We start from the raw sequence: 5,469 nt of genomic DNA, 5'->3' as shown, positions 1-5,469 counted from the left end.
AGGGGAGCGTTTCATGAAAGGACTAGTAGGATGTTTTATCCGACAAGTCCCATTTTATCCGACAGTTACTATAGTAACAGTGCCTCACAGCCAATCAGAGTCAGAGAAAGATGTCAGATCTGACAACTTGTCGACAAAAATGTTGATGAAACGCTCCCCAGGTTGGCCTGTATTGCAGGACTGCACTGTTTAGAATGTTGTAATGAACCTGGCCAGATTTGAGTAGTTGAGGAGATGAGTTGTGCTAAACAAGGCTGCTACATGTACTTCATATTTGCTTTAAGAAGATTGTCATGTGTTACTATGAATATGCGCTCAAAGTAATAGTATACATAAATGCATGCCTAAAAATAACTGAAACTGTCCAGCTAACATTTTCAGTGTAGTCTTTGCCTTAAAGCAATGCTCTGTTATATATAGATCCTTTCACGATCACTTTGCGTCAGTCCTGGGGAGCGTTTCATCAATATTTTCATCCGACAAGTTGTCAGATCTGACATCTTTCCTTGATTCTGATTGGCTGAGAGGCACTATTCCCATGGTAACTGTCGGATAAATTGGTACTTGTCTGATAAAATGTTCGACAAGTCCTTTCATGAAACGCTCCCCTGTATTATTCAAATTCACAAATGAAACTCAACTTAATCTTTTAAAAACATTTTGTAAGAGTTCTCTTTTGAAAACACACTGATCTATAGAAAGAAGACAGAATCATGCAAAATGTATGTGAATTACTTGATATTTTTCTTCCTTTATTCAGGTTCTGAAACTACCTGTTTATTGTCCTTTTCTCTCTCTCATAGGCTGTAAAGTCTTTAATTACATACATTTTAATATTTGATGTACTTTAATGGAGCTATTAGTGCCATGCTTTTTTATGCTGACAGGACATTATTTTTATGACAAAAATGATTTACTTTGTAACATTCTTCCCGTTTTTTTTTTATTATCATTATTTTTATTATTCAAAGGCAGTATGATATGTCTCCGCAAATAACAAAGGAAGCACTTTCTTATCGGGATGTGAAATCAATCTTGCCGTGCTTGAATAATGAATGGATAAATGTTGTTACATTAGATGTTACTCAAACAGAAAACCATTATACTGTGTGTATAAAATTAAAGAGAGAGAAAGAAGAGAGTGGGTTTTAGAGAGTGTTAGTGAGAATGAATAAAGCAGAAGAAAGAAGTGTAGGAAAACAAGAGTAAACAAACATTATATCTGGTGTTTTTTATTTAAAGAGGAAGTGTAACAATAATGTGGTTTTTAACAACAGAAAGATAATTGAAAAATATTGATGGTGTGATTCGTCAAAGAATAACAAAAGTAATGAATTTGAAAGTTTTGATTTGTGACGTCACAGACTAGTAGGATCTCAGTGGTATACATTTTAAGTTTAATATTATTTTTAAATGAAAGTGAAAGGGATTCTCTTATTTACTATCAGAAACAAATATTTTTGTATGTAATATATTCACGATTTCAATCCAGATATTTGTAAGTGGATTTAAAAAGAAAATATACTGTGTATATTACATAATCTTACACTTTTCGCCCAACCTTCCCCTCCCCCTCAAAAAAAGAGAAAATGCTTACATGCAATCAAACATTTTCATTTACAAATATTAAAAAATTGGTTATACATATAAATATATAAAAAAAGATTAGGTTATACACATCTAAGGCTCTTAAATATTACTGATTCAGAGTCTTCTATTTTCTTCTCTGTTCTGTTATTATTGTTTCGTTCCGTTCATTTTTGCGATTTTACTGTGATGAGTATATATTAAAAAAATTGAAATTGAAATTCAATCTCAAATAATTTGTTTACGTTGCTATTACATTTGTTGTCACTTGTCAATATATATAGGTAGCATAGGTAACATCATCTTACAAAGAGTTACGATTGATCCGATCAAACTCAACTATGGAAAGCCATCAACATCTAAAATGCATGTTTTTTTTATATTTTCTAGAACCAAAGATCGTGGGTTCGAGTCCACCCCGGGCGGATGACTGAAGCCAGTGCGTTTGTGTGTAAACGTCTCTCCCATGTATCATAGATGCAGGCTATGTTACAATGGAAAACACTCCGTCCCTCGGATAGGACGTTAAATGGAGGCCCCGTGTAGAGGAGAGTCACCACCTTTGCACGTTAAGAACCCATTGCACTATTCGTATAAGAGTAGGGGGGAAACCCCGGTGTAGTGGTCCACCTGCCATTCCCCCCAATCAGTTATATCGGGAGGAGAGACCTGCGGGTCACAGTGATTCAGTTCGCTTTTCGCCTCCCAGGCACAGGTGACGCCAAATAAATAATAATAATAATAATAATAATATGATGTACAATTATATAGTCATCGCTTTCTTGAAAATTCAGTGTGCTTCTCTTTGTTTACAAATGACATTGTGCAAATTTCCTAAAGAGAAATCAATGACATTAATGGATTTCCATAGAGTTCAGGTTGATTGGATCAATCGTAACTGTTTGTAAGATGGGACCCTGATATTATGATTGCCACATCTGCAGGTAACTTTGCCATGCAGTCCACATTTGAAAACCACAGAAATATGTTTTAAGTTAGGAGAAATTCAACTTGAAAGAGGTTATATATTACGTTTTATAAGTATTATGTGGGGCCCGTTGTAAAAGTTCAAATACGCGTGTTTCATTATTTGAAAATTATTTTGAAAATCCTGGTGTAAAATTATTGATCGGGTTTTCTTACTTTATAAGTACATGTTTTATTTGGAAATCCATTGTCAGACCACAAAATTTACCAACAAATGGATTGGTGAATGATAAAACATGAACAAAGTTATATAAATGATTTTAAAAAGCAGCGGAGTTACTTTAAAAAAATCTATAGGAGGCAATTAGTGGGAGAACAAAAGTGCAAATGAGCAGAGGCGTCGATTATGGGGGGGGGGGCGATCGCCCCACCAATGAAAATATTGGGGGGGGCAAACATATCGTTTTGCCCCCCCAATAATTCCGCATGTGCTAAAAATAAAATAAGATTGTAATGTTACACAGAAATCAGCAAGCGAGATTGAGATACACAACTCGTTCTTCGTCTAAAATCGTGCTCAAAATGTCCACTTTTCAGATTGGAATATCAAAAAGTTTCAGCTCGCGCTCGCATCATTTCTGTAACAAGAACCTATACTCTCCATGATTAAATAGGTGAATATGGTCCCGTTTTCAGTTCTAAACCTCAAAAGAACTCCCACTTCGACTTGCAATAATCTTTTGTTGGATATATATATCTTGTTCTTTATTAAAAACGTCCATTAAACTCAATTTATTTTCAGATCGAAATATCAAAATTTTCAGCTCGCGCTTCGCGCTCGCATTAATCTGCTGGTGAGATGTGTATATATATATGTGTGTGTGTGTATACATATATATATATATACATATATATAGGCATATGTGTGTGTGTGTGTGTGAGTTTGTTTTGTGTGATCGAGCGCTTTTGGAAAATTGATTCATGATTTTGCCCCCCCAATCTGAAAAATGGATCGACGCCCCTGCAAATGAGTAATCTTTGCATATTACATAATTGTTTAATCACCCAGTAATAGCAGGTAAAATATCAAAGTAACAGTAGATGGTAATTATAGTAAGGGAGATAAATTCGTGTGCGTGTGAAAGAGAGAGAGATTGCAAAAAAAATGCCAAATTTACACCTACAGGAAACAATATATATTTTTTCAACGTTTTATGGAAATTTACATGTATAAAAATTGAGTGGAGAATGAAGAGGTTCTGATGGTGGTTGGGGGAGGGGCGGTATGCGGTGAACTTGGCATGAGGTATGTTTTTGTTTAATTTCTTTCTCGTCCATCCATGGTTACCGACCCCATGCGTGGACGAACTCAGATTACATCTTTATAACCGCTCCGGAGGAACTTTAACATTGTATTGTTGCCCCTTGTTTCGTTGTTCGAAGTGCGAGCCAGCAATTTTTGTGATTTTCTAACCTTTAATGTACTGTTATACTTTAAAAAGGGTATTTCATTTTGTGAAAGGGCACTTTTTCCTACGGGGAATTTTAAGGGGCAAATGCCCCCTCCCCCCATCGACGATCCTGTCCTCATATTCTATATTTGTTCATCTGTTTATTCTGAATTCTTTGTCTCCATCTCTCATATTTCAGTATCTAAAATGAATTATTTTGATTTTCATTTCAAAACATTTATCAGTAGATAGGACAACAACCGTTAACTCAGGGTGAGGACGATTTCCTGCTCCCGATTTTCTCCCATCGCATTCGTGCATAAACACCCTATTCCCGTGATGCGGGCTTATATTCAGGGGATTCAATCATGGGCATGTTGTTATATTCCTGGTGGGTGTTTCATAATGCTGTTGAGCTGTTCGTAAGATACGAAGTACTCACGACTGGTGATCCTTTCTTGTGCTATAATACATAGAGATATATACTAATAACGCTATATCCCTATGTAATTGATTATGACATATGAACAGGTTCCAGTTATGCGTAAAGTCGTTCGTAACTTTACGAACAGCTTTGTGAAACACCCACCTGAAGAGAAAAAAAATGGCATTACCAACGTGCTGGGGATAGAATTTTCGCATTATCATTGGTCCAAATATTGACCAACTTTTCAACTGTTGGTCACAAATTTTGCTCAACCCTTTTACTAGTATAAACAAATACTACTGTTTCCTATGTTGAATTGATGACAAAGTTAATAAGTAAATCTCTTTTTTTTTTTGGGGGGGGCTGTAACTTTTGAGGAGAGGCAGTGGGAGAGCGAGGCAAAAAAAGATGAGGAAGTAAAAGTGGTGTAGGCCCCTATGGTGCAAAATTTATATTTAAAAAGTCGCGAGCGAGCGATCAAAATTTTAGACAGTTTGATACAAAAACAATTTGTTAAATGTATGTTGAAAATATTTTTATATTTTGCACCATTTTCATTCATTTGTTGTTAACTTTTCTTATTTTTCCCCTTGATCTGGGAACTTTTTGACCCCAAGCCACCCCCCCCCCATCGATGCACCAGAATGGGAAGGGTGTGTAATTTGCCAAGGGACAAATTTTTTTCTTCTTCTTCAACCAGATATGGTGGCTCAGTGGTAGAGCGTCCGCCTCATGAACGGGAGGTCGTGGGTTCAATACCCGGTCGAGTCATACCAAAGACTTGAAAAATGGGACCATCTGCCTTCTTGTCAGGCGCATGACGTATGGGAATGGAGAAGGGTAACAATAATGTTATGTTATCCAAGGCCTGCTGGAAGAACAGCTGAGAGTGACAACTCTGGGTAAATGAGAGTTGTTATTATTATTCATCTTTTACAGTTTTACTTGTAGCGTAAAATGGATTTTCTTGAATTTTATGCAGCGGTACTCGAGATGCAGTACAGACGACCATTTTTCATATTCTTGGAGAGGGGGGGGTACATTATTTCTCACATATATTTCTGACATAAAGTGGTA

Source organism: Lytechinus variegatus, chromosome 2 (genome assembly GCF_018143015.1).
Source record: "Lytechinus variegatus isolate NC3 chromosome 2, Lvar_3.0, whole genome shotgun sequence".
In the NCBI taxonomy this organism is placed as follows: Eukaryota; Metazoa; Echinodermata; class Echinoidea; order Temnopleuroida; family Toxopneustidae; genus Lytechinus; species Lytechinus variegatus.
This window is presented reverse-complemented; position numbering follows the sequence as displayed.